Genomic DNA, 21258 nt, shown 5'->3' with positions numbered 1-21258 from the left:
GACATCTTCTTATCTTGTCTGGGCTTTAGCATCCTGGGACAGTTTGCTCTTCTTTAAGGAGTCCTTTCGACGGAGCTCACACTCTGGTACTCTGTGCTGGCATCTCCCCAACTCATCCTTCCTACATACTATTTCCTGTCTCCTGCCCCCTGCCTAAACACATTCCTTCTTCACCTGAAGCCAGACCATGCTTTTATGGGGACGACTCTCTTCATCCGCTTGTGCTGTAACACCCTGCATCAGGCCATTCTACAGGATCCTCTCTTCATTACTGGGCCAGGCATCTGGTATCCCTGTGTGAGCCTCCTCTTAGCCTGGTCAGGCAGTAATACCTGTCATAAGCCACTGTGGTGTCCCTGCACTCCCTGCCACACACATGCCTCCACCTGGCTGGACCCTGCTAATCACTTTGTTGCTTTGTTTGGAAGAATATTTGGTTCTTTGTTGAATACTGGTAGTTTCCTAGCTTTAAGATTGGATTGCACACTAAGGTTTACTTAGATCTTTGAGAACTCTCAGAGTTCAGGAAATCAGTGAAACATCAATATCATTATCTAAAAATAAGAAGACTGGTGGTTGGTGCTCCTGTTTGAGCCTCACTTGTTCTAAGTTCCCTTTGTTTGAGGTTCATGAAACAAAGTGTTTTTTCTTTCAAGGTGTACTTAAATTTGCAATCATATAAGTTTTCTGATATCTAAAAAAAGAAGATACTGCATAGAAAGAAGTTCTTAAAATTTGAAAGCAGTTTCTGTGCTAAATTTATGTTACTACAATGCAATCCCTGGACTGTCCTGCAATCCCTGCTCGTCATTGCTTTGTCTTTTCCTTTCCCTTCTTTCTTTAAATGTTGTTTTTGAAACATAACTCATTTTAATTTTTTGTTTTCTATCACTTTTAGTTTCTTCGGACCACATGGCAGTCTAGTTAAGTTTATGCTAACAAAGAAGGTCTGTGTTTAACTCTGAACTCTCATTTACTGGCTGTGTTATCTCGGGAAGTCTCCCAGAGCCTTAGCTGCTTTGTTTGTAAAATGGCTGCTATACTGGTTATTTCTCAGGATTGTTAGAAGAGTTACTTCAACAAGCATTTGGGAGTCCCTGGTTTGTATCTCATGCTAACTTAGTACTATTACAAGAATAGGTATGTCACTGTCACAATGTATACAAATATGTATTTTGTATGTCCCTCGGAATATAACTATCAGACCAGCAATAGGTCAATGAATTTTTACCAGCATATATACTTTTAAGTGATTGAAAAATAACTGTGTTTTCTCTTGTTTTATATCATTCTTCACTCCTAATTTGATCATATAAAGTGTATTACTTACTCAAATGTGTACACTGTCAGGCCAGATCTTATGTTCTACTGTTGGTTTTCCTGAGAAAGTAGTCGTATGACTCCCGTGAAATGATTTACTACTTTTGTGCATGTGAAATTATGATGTCATTAATGTAGCAGATAATCTCCTTTACCAGTGACTCAGCTTCATCAGTCACACTAAAAGAGATGAGCCATGACTTTGCCCATGATTTGAAACAGAGGCTTGAGAGTGCCTTTTCCTTACTGTTTGTTTTTAGTCTTAACGCTTGGGAATATGGTCATGGATGCTTTCAGCCGGAAAACCTATTAAAGTTTAACAGTCACTAATGTATTGCACAGATCAAAGTTTCTAGTGTAACCTATTCAATTAGAATGTAGTTTGTTAATAGAGTTTGGAGAATGGAAGGCAATCAGGCTTTTACTATAATTTCAAAATAATACAGAATATTGTATAGATTGTTAAAATTTTGATACATTCATATATTTTGCCCGTCTTAAACTTGCCCAACTTTAAATCATCATCTTACTACTTTGGAGATTCACTAATTGATTACCCTTTAAGATGAGTACATAAGAAGTAATACATTGTTCTCTCACATTCTGGAAAAGATATTCCAATCATGTTTAGTCCTGAAGTGAAGCCATGAAGCCAGAGTCAGGGAGATCAAAGAACTGAAAACGGAGTCTCCTTGTCCCAGGAGGCTCGTGGGAAGAGGAGTCATACAGAGAAACCAGGACTCTTTGGAATTAGAACAAGGTGAACCTGCTGCATCTCAGGGTGTAGAAAGGAAGGGACTTCATGATGAAGAAATGTCAGTAGGACACAGAGGCCCTTTTGAGGAGCCTCCAAGTGACCAGATCTGGGACAGTTTGGGCATCAAAATAAGTACAGTTACAAATAGCAACTCAATGAATGAACTAGGAATTCCTAAATTGTTTGTTATATAAATAAGCAAATAGAATCAGTGATGCAGAAAGGGATATTTATATAATCATACACAAACTCCACAGAAAATACTAATTAAAAGAAGGAAAAGAGAGTAACTTTACAGTGGAGAAGCCTGGTAATCATCACTTTAATCAAGCGGACAGCATTAATATTTTTCAGTAATGTTGAAATCAGAACCATCTTATAGATGTGCCATCTTATAAAATGCAGTGAGAAAAACAGTCTAGAAGATGCTATTACCGAAAATGTATAATTCAAATCCAGTCATAACATTACATCAAGCAAACCCAAATTAAGGCACTGCAAAAGTAATCTTGTAATCCGTAATCTTAAGTGTATCAAGATCATGAAAGACAAGGCAAGACTAAGAAACTGTTCTGGTTAAAAGAGGCTGAAGGATGGAGACTATACCTCTTTCATGTTTACATGGATGGAGCTGGAAAATATTCTTCTTAGCAAGGTATCTTAAGAATGAAAGAAAAAGTACCCAATGTACTCAGCCCTACTATGAAACTAATTTCTAGCTTTCATACGAAAGCTATAACCCAATCTCAGCACAAGAATATGGGGAAAGGGGCAAGGGAGGGGAGGATGGGTGGAGGGAGGGTAATTCGTGGGTCCACACCTACGGTGCATCTTAGAAGGGTACAGGTGAAACTTACTAAATGTAGAATATAAAAGTCTGAACACAATAACTAAGAAAATGCCATGAAGGCTATGTTAACCAGTTCGATGAAAATATTTCAAACTGTATATAAAACCAGCACATTATACCTCATGATTGCATTATTGTACACAGCTATGATTTAATTTAAAAAAAAGAAAAAAGGAGGCTGAAGGACTTGAAATCTAAATGCTGTATGACCCTGGATTGTATCTTTTTGTTCTAATAGAACAGTCATTGAAACTTGAATGGATCTGAGGATTCTATGGTGGTCATGCATCAGTGCCAACTTTTAAATTTTGATTGTTAAATTGGAATTATTTAGGAAGATGCTCTACACATAGAATATTTTGGGATGATGGAGGCTTACTGACGGTAAATGTTTCAGGAAAAATTTGTTCTTTATAGTGTTCTCACAGTTTTTTTTGTAAGTCTGAAATTGTTTTCAGATAAAAGGTAAAATGAAATGGAAGATGTAATTTCACTTTTACTACTGAAAATGGATCAGAATCATGTAAAAATACTTCCGAGAAAGTAAGACTTTTGAAAATAGGATTTCCGAAGATATGGAAAAGACTGAGTTACCTCATGGGCAATTTGAATAAAATACGTGGTGCTTCAGTCTACCTTGATTCCTTATTTATACCATCTACCTACACTTACAACTGTGTGGTACTTAAATATGCCCATTATGACCTTTGTGGAATTCTTTTGATTCTATGAAAAGTTTAATTTCAAAGGATTTTTTAATAGATGTCTAAAGATAGGGTCAACTTAGATGAAATCTGTTTGGATCCAGTTTGTTAGTAATGTGTCTCATCCATTTTTGACGTAGACTGTAGTTTTGGAATACTTTCTATGGCGAGGTGAAGATTAGTATATTATGGCTTAGTTCAAAGTTGTTCTTCCTATTTGTGATCTATTTTATGATTTATGAAATCAATTTTATGATTGTCATCATATGAAACAAGTAAGAATGCTAACATTGTACAAATTTGTTGGTATTTGTTTCCTCCCCCATCCCACCTTAGAAACTGAGTAGCTGGGCACTGGTAACAATTTCTGGTAGTGTTTGCTGCTACACTAATTTTTAACAGTACAGCATGGAATTCTTGTATTATTTGCTCTGTGAATATTGTATGAACTGTTAATTAGATTCTTGTAAGTTTCAGACGTCTATAAATTACTTAGGACTTAGGTTTATTTTTCAACTCTTGCTCACTAAAGCTTGAGTTATACTTTTTATTCTCTGTGTACATTACCTGAGAATCATTGATACCCAGGAATTAATGGGACCTTAGTGATCATTTAGATTGCTCTTTCTAAGACCTAAGAAATCTTTTTTCCCCTTATTTCACAATAGCTTCCTTTTTGTTTTGTGTCAAAATTTGAAACTGTTTATGAATGTCAATTATTATTTAAATACTTGTCCTATGCCAGATTTCAGGTTAAGTGCTTTCTATGAATTCTCACTTGCTTGTCCTCACAGCCTTTTAAGATAAGTACTACAGTTATTTTTCTCATCGTACAGGTGAAGAAATGGAAGCTTAGAAACCCAACTGGTAAAGTGCTAATGCTAAGATTTGGGCCCATGTCTTTTAACTGCTACTATGTCAAACAAATTTGGGACAAAACTCAAGCCTTTGGAAAATATAATTCCATAAAATTGTCCTTTATTTTGAGAAGCTTTCATAGTTGACAGTGTCCTTCACAGGGCTATTCAGAAAAACATACACATTACTGATGAGAATTATCATCATCATCATCATCCTATGTACTTACTATAATATAAAAATCTTTGGAATTTAAGCTTTCCGACTATATGAAGACTTTGATAGAACATCTGGGTTAGAGAACACTAAAGTGTGTATGAAGCCACTAAACAGATTAAAGAAAGTTAATTTCCTTTATAGGACTTATAAACATGTGTCCAGATATATCCTGTCAAATTCCTCCATAGTTAAGTAGTATCTAAATTGCCCACAATGCAAATGGATTTCCAGCGTGGTTATGTTTATACTTAGAGTCCTAACGTCCGGCTACAACAGAGGCAGAATCTTTCATTGAACATAGTGGCAATTCATCCTAAGGTGAAGCTTTTTATTGAGCTAGATTAGAAATGCCAAAAATCTTTTCTAAATTTTAGTGTATTTCTTCCTGTTTCTTGTACTTTATGTGGGCATAAGATACACTTGAATGGAATCTGATACTTTATAGCTTTATCTCATGTACCAATAAAATGTGAAAACAATGGTAAATTCCTTTACCTGGGCTCCCATTGTACAGGCTTATTTTAATGATGTATTTTAATATCCGTAATGTTAAAAACAATATAGCTTAAAGAGGTTGGTAAATTAGAATTTTCCAATATCCTCAGCTTTTTTCCCTGCCACAGTTAATTTGCTCTGCTGACTCCCTACGCGAGGTGGCAACAGCTGGCCTTTTTACTAGAGCTTGGAGGGATTAGAGAGTAGGAATCACAGCAGCATGCTCGGCCTCTTGCCTCTGTTGACTGTTCTTTATTGTTTGATTCCTGAACATCTCCCAGACAGCAAGCAATTGTTTCTTGAAACTTAAAGTTTGTTTCTCTCTGGAGCACACAATGCCGTTGGGGCTCGTCTTTGTGTTTCTTCATTTTCCAGTCCCCTCTTATCCTCCATCCTGTGCTTTGTCTTGATAATTAGAAAGGAGCAAAGATACAACCTTTGTATTTTAGTGCACGAGATGCAGTTTTGACTCAGAAACTTAGAAATATGGACTGTATGGAAGTTTCTTTGTTCTCTGGGCAATATATTAGATATTCAGCAACAAAAATTATTTTTAAATGAAAAATTTGTTCTTCATAATATTTAATGAAAAAATAAATATGTTAACATATTTTAAAATCATGGCAATAAAAAGAAAGCAGCAGCTGAATGATCTAACGTCGCCCTTTTAAAAACTAAGATTAGAAGAGAAATGTATCGTAGCTGTTTAAATAGATCCATTTACTGACTCTCAAACCTAATTCTAATTTATAGGCTAGTTATAAGAATATTTCCATGCTGTGTTGAATAAAAAGTAGTCAGAACGTAGTAACATGAAACCCTTAGCAAGAATGATTTTATTCTTCTGCATGTAGAAAAGATGTCCAGATACCCTTGAATTTAATTTCCTTTGGTTACGTCACATTCCTATACTTCCCTCCTACCTGCCATATCCTTGAGGATTGTGAGAGATGAGAATAGTGGCCCTGAAGTAGTTTGAGACTGCAAATCATCCTAGGAAGATTATTATACTCAGAATTTGGAACTTAAAATAGTAGAAAGAGGAATTTGTATGTTTAAAGCTTTTTTCAGAAGCGGGGCTCTGACCTGCCCACTTTGTCAGGGCTCCACAGGTGTTCTTGCCATCCACTATTGCCATCTGCCCACTTGTTCCTGAGCTGGAACTCCAGAGTTCTTTCATAGCAAAACAATTTGGCATTTTATTAATTGGGATAAAATTGACATATGTCTTCTTTTGTAGAGTAATATGTTTGTTTTGTTTCTGTAGTCTTAACCCAAGAAAATGAATTTTAAAGGGATTTAAAGGAAGAGAGGGTGACATTGAGTTGTAGAATTCTAGGTGCCTAGATACAGAGGAGATTAAAAAAAAAAAAAAGATACAATCAAAAAAATACAACAGGGTGTCCTACAGAGAAATCATGAACTGTAAGCGTCTCTGTAGCATCATTTATGTGCTGTTTCTTTGGCTCACCGGTCATAAGACCTCAACACGGTTTCATCACTCCAGGCTTCTAGCACATCTCTGAGCAGTCTTCCCTGAGGCTCACTGTACCACCTTCTTGATCATTATCCCTTGAACCTAAACTGCTATTTTTCGTCCTACCTGCTTATTTACTATCCTTCAGTGATGAAGAAACCTTACTCAGGTACTACCAGTGTTGTTGGTTCAAGTGGAATGTAGGCTTCCCACTATAGATAACTGTTATACAACCAAAATTACCTATTAAAGAAGAAAAACATGTGAGTCTATTTTGATTGATCCACTCTACCAGAATGATTTGGTCCATTTATAAATTCATCATATCTTGTATGTTATATATTCTACTATAAGTGTTCAGCAAATGTATGATCATGGTCTTTTAATATAGGCTCTTCATTAGCCTGCTCTTCTTGATTTAAAAAGAGAATAAAAAGAAGCTAGTTCTTTCCATCCGAAGGAACTTGTCTTTGTCTTACCAGAAAGCTGCCCTCTCATTTCCCTCGTAGATGAGCTTGCGTTTGCTGCACTCACTGCTGTTCTGCCTACTCTTTTCCTAGGGTCTGGGTTTCATCCATATCGAAATCACTTATATGTAGGTCACTAGTGATTTCCTAATTAACAATTTGCCCAATTCACCAAGAAACTTTACTTTTTGTGTTTATTAGGAATTTTTAAGTTTATTGGAATATATTTATTTTCTTTGACAGTTAAGTACTTTTTGAAATGGTAATTACTACAAATGTGTATATTCTCTTCTTCACTACCAAACAAATGACTTATTTCTGTATTATATTATCATAAAGGCAGCTTTTCAGCGTGAAAGTAATGTAAGATTAAATTCTGCCTTTGTAAAATAATACACTTATAGTAAATTAAAATTAGCACATTAAAGCCACTAGGGAAGATAAGAATTACTTTTGCCTGGCTAGAGTCTGCACAGATGAAGTAGGCTCTACTTCGTGTTGCAGCAAAAACAAACAAACCAAAAAACCCTCCAGAGCTGACACAGGAAAGTAATGCTCAGGGACAGTCTTCTGTGTTAGAGAAGTACTGATACACAGAATTCCCTATGGGGAGGCCTGGGCAGTGTGCTTTCCAGGTTATTGATGAGAAAATCCAGACTCAGAATGGGCCTTTCAGAATGAAGCACATTTTTCATGGCCTAAGTCTGTCCTTTAAAGTCACCCTTGAAGGATATTGACAAATTGGTACAAGAGTAAAAGATGGTTACTTCTCTGTAATGTTACATGTGTCTCCAGCGCTGAGTGCTCCACCAGCCAGTATGTTCTTTTGGCTGTGAACTCAGTTGTTTTTTTTTTTTTTTGTAGAGACAGTCTTACTTTACCGCCCTCAGTAGAGTGCCATGATGTCACAGGACTCACAACAACCTCCAGCTCTTGGGCTTTCATGATTCTCTTGCCTCAGCCTCTCAAGCATCTGGGACTACAGGTGCCCGCCACAACTCCTGGCTATTTTTTGGTTGCAGTTCAGCCATGGCTGGGTTTGAACCCGCCACCCTCGGTATATGGGGCCAGCGCCCTACTCACTGAGCCACAGGCACTACCCAAAACTATGGCTCAAGGAGTAGGGCGCCGGCCCCATATAACAGGGGTGGTGGGTTCAAGCCCAGCCCCGGCTAAAACTGCAAAAAAAACAAACGTGAACTCAGTTTTTAACTGATTAAAAGTAAACGTAAAGACAGAGTTTTCTTCAGTAATTTATGTATTGAGTTTGAAGTAAATTTGATTTTTTTCTATTAAGAAAATATTCTCATCTATTTAAAAGGCCAATGCATATATTTAAAGCTAGAAGTTAGACTGCTTTTCTTGTGTTTCTTATTTCCTCAGTGAGAGAGATTAGAATGAAATAGTATCTTTAAAGGTAGGATTAAACTTTGTTTTAAACATTTTATTTATTATTTTGTATTTTAATTATGTTTTTGTGTATTCTCTCCCTTTCTAAGAAGGAAAAAATAGAATCCGTTAATCAAAAACTAAACCTAATTATAAAACAATTGGTTTATGCAGCAGTATAAAAAAAAATAAAATTAAGCAAAAGAAGAATAATTTTTTTAAGAAGAAAAGTCACTGAACTGGTAACTTTGAAGTATGATTCTTGGGGTAGTTGGAGAGGTGAGTGAAGGGCAAAGGAATTTTAATTTTATACAGTTCTAAACTGTTTTCTCCCCAATGAGCACAATTCTAAATTACCTTAGAAATTTTATGGTCTTATTCTATTCAGGGAAACAACAAAGCTAATAAATGATACATTCCATCTTAAAAGTGACAAATGTCCAAATGATGGTTTTGATATTAAGGGATAGTTTATGGGACCACATGGCAGTTGCCCATCATGGTATCATCCTCAGCAGTTGGGATTCACAGTGAATTCTCATTTCCTACAACTGCCCATCGTGGTTCTATGTCATCTGAGAATGAATTGAAATCTTTCTTGGACTAATGAAGCTTCCCAGGTTGTGCATCCCATTTGAGATAATAGATTTTCTTTAATTGTTACCTCCACATACAAAATATTCTGTTTTAGTTTCTCTTAGAACAACTCTTTCATCTGTGGTTTTAGTATTCTGAGTTGTGGAAGGAAATGTGCTATTTTTATTTTCTTTAGATAGATCTCTTTCCCAGGCCAAGAATGAAAGCCACTACTTCACATTATGACTCTTATCTAGAGATGTCTTTAGACATATCCTTACCAAGTATTCTGCCAGAATTTTAGAGGCTTTTTAAAAATCATTTCTATTGTCACAGAACTCTAGTACAGAGGCATTGTAGAAAATTAGAAAATATAGATAGCCAAATTTGAAAAATAGCTAATGCCACCCAAAAGTTAGCACTATAATGTAGTTTAACAAAAGAGTTCTTAGGGACATAATTTCTGGAATACATTTTTCATGAAGAGCTGCCAGGTTGGCTTCAGCTTACACCCCCCACATCTTCAGTTCATTGTCATTGCTCCTATATCAAACTTCTCATCCATTAGAGTAGGCTGAATTTCTCTTTTCTTCATGAATACTTCAAAAATGTTCATTAGAAGGAATAAGCAGCATTAGTAAAAATAAAACCTATGGTATCAGTAACTTTATATAGTTAAGTAGACCATACAGTTTAGAGGCCATTGTAGCAAATGGCATATGCTGAGAATCACTCTTCTTTGAAACTTAATCCCACACCTGCATCTAGGACCCCAGCCTTCCTGTGTGTGCCGTGTCTTCATCGTGTTTCTCCTTTCCTTCTTTCTTCAAAGATGCTCAAGTCATTCTCATTTTAAGACTAGTGGATTGACCCTTCCTTACAGTCTAGCTACTTCTCATCTTGATTCTTTCACACAGGAAAACTCTGTGAATGTTTGCCTGCTACCAGTTTTAGCCATTCACTTTCTAACTTTGTAATCTATATTTTTAATTTCTATTGAAATTGTTTTATCCAAGATTACTGAAAACCAGGAGAAAGCAATGATCCAAGCAAGCATTCAGGTAATGAAAGCATTCATAGAAAATATTCAGTGCTTTAGAGTCATATTTGTGCAGTGCTTTACAGTTTATGAAACTTAACGTTTGGCCGCATGTGTCTTGTAAGGTTATATGAGGCTTATAAGACATTATCTCCATTGTTTAGTTGGGAAATTAACGTTCATTGAGATAAAGGATTTAGCTTATTAACATATTTGTGGCAAAACTGGGGCTAACCATATGTGTTAGAGATAGTATCTTTTTAGAATTGTTCTGGGATTCTGTTCATCTTTAGCCTTTGAGGCTGTCTGTAGATAACCAAGTTCATATAATTTGGCATTTTTTTATAGTATTTTTAATAAGTGTTAGTTTTTCTAGTTATAAGTTTAAAATACTTTCTCTTAAATACATCTTATTTAAGAGATATCATATATTTCATTTTTACTTTTCATCTCAGTTAATCCATAAATGTATTAAAGCCCACATTTTTAATTTCATATTTTTCATAAATGTTTAGCTTGATTTATAAATTATAATTTCATTCTCCAATCTTACATTATTTCTTTTACTTTTAAAATTACATTGATAAGCTGTTTAAGAATCATTCTCATGATTCATTTGTCTGTTATGCCTCCCTTTTAAAGCTTCAGCACTGAAGGTCTTTTGACAAACCAATATTTATAACAGTTTGACAGCAGGATGAGGAACAGCGTTTGTCTTTGTAACAGCTTGAAGAAAGACCCTTTCCAGGACCCAGTCATGCAGTTGCAATCTTGACCTCTTTCTTATGCTGGGAACATGCATACAGCCGCACCTCCCATGTGTTTTCTTGTCCCATTGACTGTCCATTCACTACCCATCTGTTTTGCAGTCTTAAAGGAACAGAAGGGGCCCTCTTCTTATAAATCTGTCTTTGCAGGTGATAAATGATGTCCTCTCTGTTGAAGGGCTGCCTGGGTGGTTTTCCTTTTTTTAAAATGTTTCAATTTTACTCCTAACAAAATTCAGAGTAAAGTATACTTTTAAAAATAAGAAAAAAAGAAAAAGGGAAAAATGATAGATTTTTTTAAATCGTGTTTTAATTGACTGTTACAGAATATTTTCTTGATCTTCTTTAGCCTTCCCAATTAATTGCTTAAGTCATATTTTTTAATGTATTGACATTTAAGTTTTTCTGTAAGGATAAAAGAAATGTATTCATTTTGAAAGAGTATGTATTTTTTAAAACAGACAAACCAATGCATCATTAATGAACTAGGATATAACATAACTTTTAAGGTTTTGTCGTAATTTGAGTTGATAGATACTACAATATGGAACTTTTTTGTGTTGAATAAAAAATAAAATAATTCAGAGCAAATAGTTGTACTCTAGTGGTAAAATCCAACTTCTATATTTAAAAAAGATGATCATGAATCCCATAAAAATTTTTGATTTTCACTTCTATTATTGAAAATAAATGCTCTAGGTATAGATATTTATACCATTTGGTTATCCAAGAATTGAGCAGAAATAAAAATAATTCATTTTTTTCTTCCATGTAGAAATTATTTCTGCAGATTAAATGTGATGAATATCATTTCCCCACTATCCTACAGATTATTCTTAAATTACCAATTTAAAAAGCCTTGCCAGTATAAAAATACCCCTTTTATAATATTATTGTGTATTGTGTGAATTAGCTGACTAATGGTATATCTTCTACAAACTAGCTTTGTTATTTTTATTAATACTGTAGCTTATCCCAATGAATTTGAGGCAATTTACAAACATGTCTTCTGTGCAAAAGATTACTTAAGTGAAAATGTTGGGTAGAAGGAAAAGGAAAACCCAGATGAGTGAAATAAAGTGAAACTTGGGATAACATTGTACTCCCTTAAAATGCATGGTCGAGTGTTCTGCATTGTAGTGCACTTCGCTTTAGGCCATTTCACAAATAGTGCGGTTTTTACAAATCGAAGGTATGTGGCAGTCCTGTGTCAAGCAAGTCTGTTGGCTCCATTTTCCCCCAACATTATATACTCACTTTGTGTCTCTGTCACATTTTGGTAATTCTCAGAATATTTCCAACTTTTCCATTACTATTATATCTATTATGGTCATCTGTGATCAGTGATCTTATCATTCTAATTGTTTTGGGCTCCACTAACCATGTCCATATAAGATGGTGACCATAAATGAAAACTGTTGGGTGTGTTCTGACTGTTACCCATCTTTCTTGCTTTGCTCAGACCACCATTTTGCAAGACACAATATTAAAATTAGTTCAGTTAGTAAGTCTACAATTGCCACTATGTGTCTAAGTGAAAGGAAAACTTGTACATCTATCATTTTAAATTAAAAGCTGGAAATGACTAAAACTTAGTGAAGAATACATGTCAAAAGCTGAAATAAGCCTAAAAGTTAGGCCTCTTGTGCCAATCAGTTAGCCAAATTGTGAATAAACATTCTTGAAGGAAGTTAAAAGGGCTTCACCACTGAATACACAAATAGTAAGAAAGTGAAACAGCCTTATTGCTGATATGGAGAAAGTTATAACGGATGGAAGATCAAACCAGCTATAACATTCCCTTAAGCTAAAACCTAATCTAGAACAAGGCCTCTAACGCTGTTCAATTCTGTGAAAACTGAAAGGTTAGGAAGCTGCAGAAGAAAACTTTGAAGCCAGCAGAGCTTGGTTCATGAGATTAAAGGAAACAAGCTATCTCCATAACATAAAAATGCAAGGTGAAGCAGCGAGTTATTCAGAAGATGTAGCTAAGATAATTGATGAAGGTGTCTATATAAACAACAGATTTTCAATGGAGAGGAAACTACCCTCTTGGAAGACGGGCCATCTAGGACTTCTATAGCTAGCAAGGACAAGTCAGTGCCAGGCTCCAAAGCATCCGAGGACAGGCTGACTGTCGTTAAGGAACAATGAGGCTGATGACTTTTAACTATGATAGAAGACAGTGTTCATTTGCCATTCCAAAAATCCTTGGCCCTCAAGAATGATACCAAACGTACTCTCCCCATATTCTATCAAAGGAACAACAAAGCCTGGATGACAGATCACCTGTTTACAGCATAGCTTACGGAATATTTGAAGCTCACTATTGAGACCTGCTGCTTAGAAAAAAAGATTTCTTTCAAAATATTACTGCTCATTGACCATGCACCTTGTCACTCAAGAGTTCTGCTGGAGATTAATGTTTTCGTGCCTTCTAATGCAACATTTATTCTACGGCCAATGGATTAAGGAGTAATTTTGACTTTTAAGTCTAATAAGAAACAAATTTCATAAGACTGCAGGTGCCACAGAAAGTGATTCCTCTGAAGGATGTAGGCAAAGTAAATTGAAAACCTTCTAGAAAGTATTCAGTGTTCTAGATCCTTTTAAGAACATTTGTGGGCTTGGTGCCCATAGCTCAGTGGATAGGGCGCTGGCCACATGCACCAGAGCTGGTGGGTTCGAACCTGGCCCAGGCCTGCCAAACAATAATGACAACTACAAAAAAAAAAAAAATAGTTGGGTGTTGTGGTGGGCACCTGTAGTCCCAGCTACTTGGGAGGCTGAGGCGAGAGAATTGCTTAAGCCCAAGAGTTTGAGGTTGCTGTGAGCTGTGATGCCATGGCACTCTACCCAGGGTAATATAGAGAGAGTCTATCTCAAAAATAAAAAAAAATATTTGTGATTCATGGAAGTATAAAATGTCAATGTTAACAGGCATTTAGAAGAAGATGATTCCAACCCTCATGGATGACTTTGAGGGCTTCAAGACTTCAGTGGAGGAAGTCATTGCAGATGTGGTAGAAAAGCAAGAGAACTAGAATGAGAAGTGGAGCCTGAAGATGTAACTGAATTGCTTCAGTCTCATGGATAAGGAGTTGCTGCTTACGGATAAGCAAAGAAAGTGATTTTATGAGATAGAACTCCTGCTACTTCACTACTCCTGGTGAAGGTGCTGGGAACATTGGACAACAGGTGGTTTTTAGAACAGTATGTAAACTTGATAGATAAAGCAGTAGCAGGGTTGGAAAGGATCGACTCCAGTTTTGTAAGAATTTCTACTATGAGTAAAATGCCATCAAACATCATCACATGCTACAGAGAAATCTTTCCTGAAAAGAAGAGTAAATCTATGTAACAAACTACAGAAATCTTACTTTAAAAAAAAAAAAAAAGCCACAGCCACACCAACCTTCGGTAACCACCACCATAATCAGAGCCATCAACAGAAAGGGCAAGACCCTCCAGCAGCAAAAAGATTGTGACTTGCCTAAGCCTCACAAGATTGTTAGCATTTTTTAGCAATAAATTATTTTTAATTAAGGTGTACACATTGTTTTTTTAGACCTACTGCTGTTACTAGATTACTATATAGTACAAACAACTTTCATAAGAGCTAGGAAGCCAAAAATTTGTGTGACTTACTTTATTGCAATATTCAATTTACTGCAGTGGTCAGAAACTAAACCCACGGTGTCTCTGAAGAATGCCTGTACTTTGCTTGAGGTACTATGCACATTTAACCCTGAGCTTTCTAGTGGCTGATTCAAAATGGAAAGCAGAATCGATTACATGATTCATGCTTGCCATCAGACAACACCACAGCAGTTGGTTAGGAGAAGCATAGGTATTCTGGTACACATGCCTGAGAAAAATTTTCCTCAGTGCTCTTAAAAAGTGAACACTGAATTAGATGATATAGTGGATCAAATGGCTAATCACATAGACAATTATGGTGGAGATCAAAATCATGGTGTCCAACTACTTAGCTATTTGGTTTGCCTCACCTGAAGATAAATTATATCTAGAGAAATAAATGAGTTAAACATGCTCCATACAGTCTTCCATGAAAATTATTTCTTTTTGCAGCTGAGCCCTTAAGTATATCAAGTAATCAAAAGTTCAAGGTTCTAAACTCAGTGACATTGACAAGCACCTGCCCTGTGGTACTACTTTTTCTTGTTAAGGCAGAGCCCTACTCATTAGTAGCTAACTAAGCTACAATTATAGTTGCCATCCATTTGTGAATGTTGAAGAGTCTAACAAGTAAAAAATTCTGAGTATGAGAGTTCATCCATGTTTATTCATACTGAAATCTTCTGGGGAAATAGGCTTAAAAACGCAAAGTTATTGGAAGAGATTTTGATTGTTTCAGCCAGAAGGAACCTGATAGAAATGTTTACACTAAATGAGTGCAAAGAACTGAATTAATCCACAAATCACTATTGAGTTATTTATATAATGAGCAAATATATGTTGTAATTTGCCTTACAGACTTTCATAAAGCAGATTTCTTTATAATTATACTCTCTGGGGTCATAAAATAGCATTTTTTTATAATCATCTTGAATATTTGAATTAAGTATTGATTAAGTCAGATTGAATTAAGTATTAAGTCAGATTTTATCTACCTATGAATGGATGAAAAATGAATAAATGGATATTCATGGGCATCTATTACATAGTAAGTGCTGTGCTAGGCTGAGTGATTTTGAAGACAGACTTCTGAGTAAATAGATAATTCATATGCACCATCCCTACTGTTTCTACACTGATTTTCAGGGGGGAAAAAAAAACATAAAAATGATCTTTCTAAGATGAATTACTTAGCTTCATGAGACTAATATTGCGATTTGTGATAACATTTTTTTACCAGAAGATTAACATCAAATAAATAAAAGATACTATGGAGCCAGGCTACCATGGTGACTTATGTCTATAATCCCAGCACTTTAGGAGGCTGAGGCAGGAGGATTGCTTGAAGACAAGAGTTTGAAATCAGCCTGGGCAACAGGCCCTATCTCTACAAAAGCTAAAAATATTAGCTAGTGTAGTCATGCACACTTGTAGTCCCAGCTACTTGGGGAGGGTAAGGTGGGAGACTCTCTTAAGCCCACGAGTTGGAGGTTACAGTCATCTAAGATTGTGCCATTGCACTCCAGCCTGAGTGACTAGAAGACAAAGCAAGACCCTGTCTCTTAGAATTAAAAAGAGAAAAAGAAGAGAGGAAAAACAAAAAGATACTAAGAAATAAACAAGTTAAAGAGAGTGGATAATAAGGATATAAGTAATTAGAACAGTACCTTTCAATTCTAAGTTTTAAAGTAATGTGGCCTTTGAAGTCTTCTGGACAGATTACTTCATTTGATAAAGAATAACTTGGACCATGACTTGTTCACAGTCATAAGGTCAATGGCAAATTACCACATTGTCATATATTTTACAAGGTATATATTCTATTACAGTCTCTACTTTGTAAAAATCTTATTAAATAACTAACTGCCCCATTGATTATTAGAGGTGTTAGACTAATGATTACTAAAAAATTTTTTCATCAAACACTTCTTTCATCATTGTGTGCTCCTGTGAAATTCACGTTTGATTTTGTCGACAACAGACTACAAAGAATACACGCGCTCTTTTTTGTTAGAAACATAGCTACAAATTATAGGTCTTATTCAGGTTAAGTAAGTGGTAGTTAGGAAATTGGATATCTTCTAGCCTGAATGGAATTTTCATTTGAGTTTTTGAAATAGTGGAAATAAGTCAGCCTTCACAGACCCCAGAAGCCTGGAAATCCCAACTTTAAAAGTCTAAACAGCCTCTTAGGACATGTGAATTGATGCCTCCTTTTCTGTAACAAGCCAAAGTATTCCATTTGTCTTCATTAATGAGTCTGTTTAAAATAATGATGCTTAGTTCTAGGGAAAAAACTACAAAGTGAACATTTTGGAGATAAGTGCTAGATTTAGCTATTCGCCTTTGACTATATCTCTTGGGTTCATCCTTTTATCAACTATGAAAGGTGCACTTTTTTTTCTTGTGCTAAATCTAGGATTTTGACTTTCACTTTGAGAATAATTTGGTCTCTTGTTACCTTTTTTTTCTTTCTTTGTTTCCCTCAGGTCCTAGATTTAAGTTTTGAGTTCTAAAGAACATATTTTAGATAGTATAATTGTCTACTAAAAAGCAAACTTTCAAGAACAACAAACATTACATAATAAGTGTTCCTTTAATTTTTACTACTATAGTGAACAGCTTTTTACAGTAGAATCTCACAGGGTGGCGTAAGGCTTGGTACAAAGTGCTTATGTAGCACGTTACAAAATAGTTCTGTATATTTAGATCTTTGGATGTGTGGTTTGCTGAAAAGTATGCTGCATTAGTAAGTTTGCAGCTTGTTTTTTGATGTTTTCTTTTAAAACATCAAAAGTTGTTAAAGGTATATTTCAGTGCATGTGGTAGTGTTTTGTGTGTGGTACTTTGTTCCTGTTCTAAACTGTTATTAACCACTGAAGTGAACCTTCTCCCGCGTTTGGCCTTTCGTTATTCACAGTGTATTCAAAACCTAATTACAGATTAGTCTATATTTGAGACTTTTAAGGCAAGTATCAGAATACGCAAAAAAGAAAATCAGAGTAGCAGTATCATTTCATGTAGAAATAAAGAGACTCAGAATGTGAATCAGGGTGTCAAGTCATCTGAAGAAAAAGAAAAAAAAGAACTTCATTCACTGAGATGGTTTATGAGTTGGGGATTATGAGAATATTCATGACTCAATCAAGAAGCACAGTGAATTGATGTCTGAAATAGCTCATCTTTTAAGTAAACATTGGATAAATGGAAAGTAGATTCTGTATTCACTATGTGTAGAATTGGCTATCTCTGTGTAAAATGAATAGCGGTTTGTTAATCCCTTCTTGAGTTGGTTTAATTTATCAAGTAAATCACAAGTTTTATAAGAATGCTCTATTTATGAATATTTCATTTAAATATTTGTAGAAAATTTAAGATTTTATAATAATGATTTGTACACATATTTCTATGAAAAAGTAATTTCTAATGGTGAAATTGTTACAATAATATTTTGGAATTTGAAAACATTGTAATTTAGAAGAATCAAAACAAAAAAGTTTTAGTTGCTAACATTCAACTTCATTTTTTATGAATAAACTTAGTTTTCTTTGCAGACAGATGGCATAGTTAGTATAAGACAATCTTGGAAACTTGTATCAGAATTTTAAATGTATGAATTTAAATATGGGAAATATTGCTGCTTATTATTTGTAATGTAGCATTCTTGCCAAGCATGAAGTCAGAGAGTAGTTCCCAAAGCTGCAAGTGAATGTAGTCAGCATATTTCAGCCTTGAGAATGAGATGCAATAACTAAGTTGATCGTTTTTTCCTCCAGTGGTGTTGTGTTGTCAGACCTGACTATTCTCTGATCTCTGTTGCTTTTCTGGTTTAGGTGTGACCCACCAGCTTTTCTTAACCCTCATTGTCTGTGTGAATCCTGCCCCCCACTCCCACTCTTGCTCTAGATCTTGTGGTCCTGTCTTCTGTCCTCTTGGCCAAGGCTGTAATGTTTAGGAAGCCTGCTAAGTGTTTTTGTTTGTTTGTTTTCCGGTGATGGTATGATTCTTTTTTTCATTAATTTCAGATTAATGTAAGGGTACAAACAGGTTACAAAGTTTGCCCCAAGTGGGTTTTTTTTTTTTTCTTCTTCCTCCCACAGCCCTTATTTTCTGTGCCATATTTTCGGGAACTTCATTCATCTCTCATTTATTTAGTATTATTGAGCACATATAATCATCCAGGCATTATTTTAGACACTGAAGATGCTGGTGTCCCATTTCATACTCTTGTGAGTGAGCTTTACTGTACCACATGCCTGCAGATAATCTGTCCAGCTGAGAATAGAGGTCATTGACAGGGCAAAAGGATGGACAGAACCAGCCCTGCAGCTGCCCTATTCTACTCAAATCATGTATTACATAGAATTGGATTTCATCTCTTCTTAAATAGTTCAGCATACTCAAGTACAAGTATTTTGTCAATGATATTCAGAAGCATCTGAGGCTGTAAACACCCTTTGGAGATTGTGTGTGTGTGTGTGTGTGTGTGTGTGTGTGTGTGTGTGTTAATTGAGGTAGATGACTTTTTAAAGATCTGTTTATTTCCAAAATTCTGTGAGACAATTTAAAAAACATTTTTCCTCTATCTTCCTTTTTTTTTTTAATTATTCAGCTGATGAACTGCACTTATAATGTGAAACTCTTATATTCATTGAAAAAAATAGGTTGTTTCTCAGCAACTAGATGAATTAATTTTAAAGCTGAGTATGTCTTACTTTGGGAAAGCAAATATGTTTCCTGGTATTAATACTGTCTAAAAGAATTTTTTTTTAATTGAAAGCCTACCAAAAAATACAGTCTTAAGTTTCCAAAAGATGGGTTGGTATTATTTTTTCTAGTTTCTCTTGTCTAATCTTATTTAATACTGCTTTTGTGATAACTGTCATTGTAGTTGCTTGTTAAACTATAGTTGACCACTTCCCTACATTGACCACCTCCTTAAGGTGACCTACTTTTCATAGACTGGACATGCCCCACATGTACACTAGTATTCCTTATGTTGGCCATCTCCATATGTGGACCAGCTCGTTACAGTCCCTTGGGTGGTCAACTTATAGAAGTTCTATTATAGTTTGCTTTAAACAATAGAACTGTTTAAATCTGTGGATTTTTTATTAGTGTCAATTTAAAACCAAGAATTAAAAGTGTTAAATTACTGGAAAAAGAATATGAAAACATTATGTTCTTTGTATGTGACCATAATAACTTTGTTGAGTTCCTGCAGTGCTACTAAGAATTTATAAAAAGTTTTATTGGATATTCAACACTAATGCTTTGTCACTGGTGAAAGGGATACTTATATCTTTAGTCGCAGCTTATTTACTTTTAAATATAAAAGGTACACATTTTGACTGTTAAATGCATCTTATATGATTTTCCTATGGATAGAATGTAGACTGCTTGCCAATTTTGCCTCTAGATTATTAGCTTTAAAACAGCCAACCCACTTTAATTGATAATTCCCACTAATATGTTAAATTTTGTTAAAAGGGCAGAAATATGTTAGCATGTTTACTATAACCTATATTTTAAAATAGGAAGTGCTATCATGACTTTTGCACTTTTATTTTTTTATTTTTATTTTTTTATTTTTTTTGTAGAGATAGTCTCACTTTATCACCCTCGGTAGAGTGCCGTGGCGTCACACTGCTCACAGCAACCTCCAACTCCTGGGCTTAGGCGATTCTCTTGCCTCAGCCTTCCAAGCAGCTGGGACCACAGGTGCCTGCCACAACACCCGGCCGTTTCCTTGTTGCAGTTTGGCAGAGGTCAGGTTTGAACCTGTGACCCTCGGTATATGGGGCCGGCCCCCTACCCACTGAGCCACAGGTGCTGCCCTGACTTTTGCACTTTTAATAGGGGATTCTCGTGTACTGTGAATAGTTCACATTTGTGGAGGAAACATATTTCAGCAGAAAATTGCAATTTTTTTTTTTTTTTTTTTTTTTTTTGAGGCAGAGTCTCACTATGCTGCCCTCAGTAGAGTGGGGTGGCATCACAGCTCACAGCAACCTCAAACTCTTGGGCTTAAGTGATTCTGTTGCTTCAGCCTCCCAAGTAGCTGGGACTACAGGCATGCACTGCCACACCCAGCAAGAAATTCCACATTCTATTTGGATGTTTATATACATGAAAATCAAATAAATTATGTAAATATACCATGAGTGGCTCTAGTGTTTTTAAACTTTTCTTTTCTTATTCATGGCTGGAAAACTTTTTTTTTTTTAAATCCCTTCTTCGTTTCCAGAGCTCATGATCTTGAAACCATTTTTTTGAGTTCTGAGCTGGAGAGAGGTCAGAAAAGTACTTTTTGTGTGTGTGTTTTTAAAATCCATGCTCTTTCATCCTTCGTCCTTGCAGCTGTTTCCCCCAGTTTCCTTTTTGTCTTTTAATTTTATGACATTTTGACATGTAAATAAAAGTGTGCATTTCAGTGTGGCAATATTGGTTGTTTTTTTCATTTATAACTCCTCCTCTTACTTGATACTTAAAACGCCATTCCCAGTCTAAGTCTAGTTTAATACTCACTTATATTTTCTTTTATTTTTTTTTTTTTTTTTGACAGAGTCTCACTTTATGGCCCTCGGTAGAGTGCCGTGGCCTCACACAGCTCACAGCAACCTCCAACTCCTGGGCTTAGGCGATTCTTTTGCCTCAGCCTCCCAAGTAGCTGGGACTACAGGCGCCCGCCATAGTGCCTG

At 35.5% G+C, this 21258-nt stretch overlaps 1 protein-coding gene across 5 annotated transcripts in view; it reads left to right on the top strand.

Moving 5' to 3' along the window:
• Window positions 1-21258, top strand: part of OPA1 (OPA1 mitochondrial dynamin like GTPase) — a 99931-nt gene that overhangs the window by 74971 nt on the left and 3702 nt on the right. The window lies entirely within an intron of this gene.

Source organism: Nycticebus coucang, chromosome 16 (genome assembly GCF_027406575.1).
Source record: "Nycticebus coucang isolate mNycCou1 chromosome 16, mNycCou1.pri, whole genome shotgun sequence".
NCBI lineage: Eukaryota > Metazoa > Chordata > Mammalia > Primates > Lorisidae > Nycticebus > Nycticebus coucang.
The sequence above is the reverse complement of the archived record's forward strand: the minus strand, read 5'-3'. Positions and strand labels throughout refer to the sequence as shown.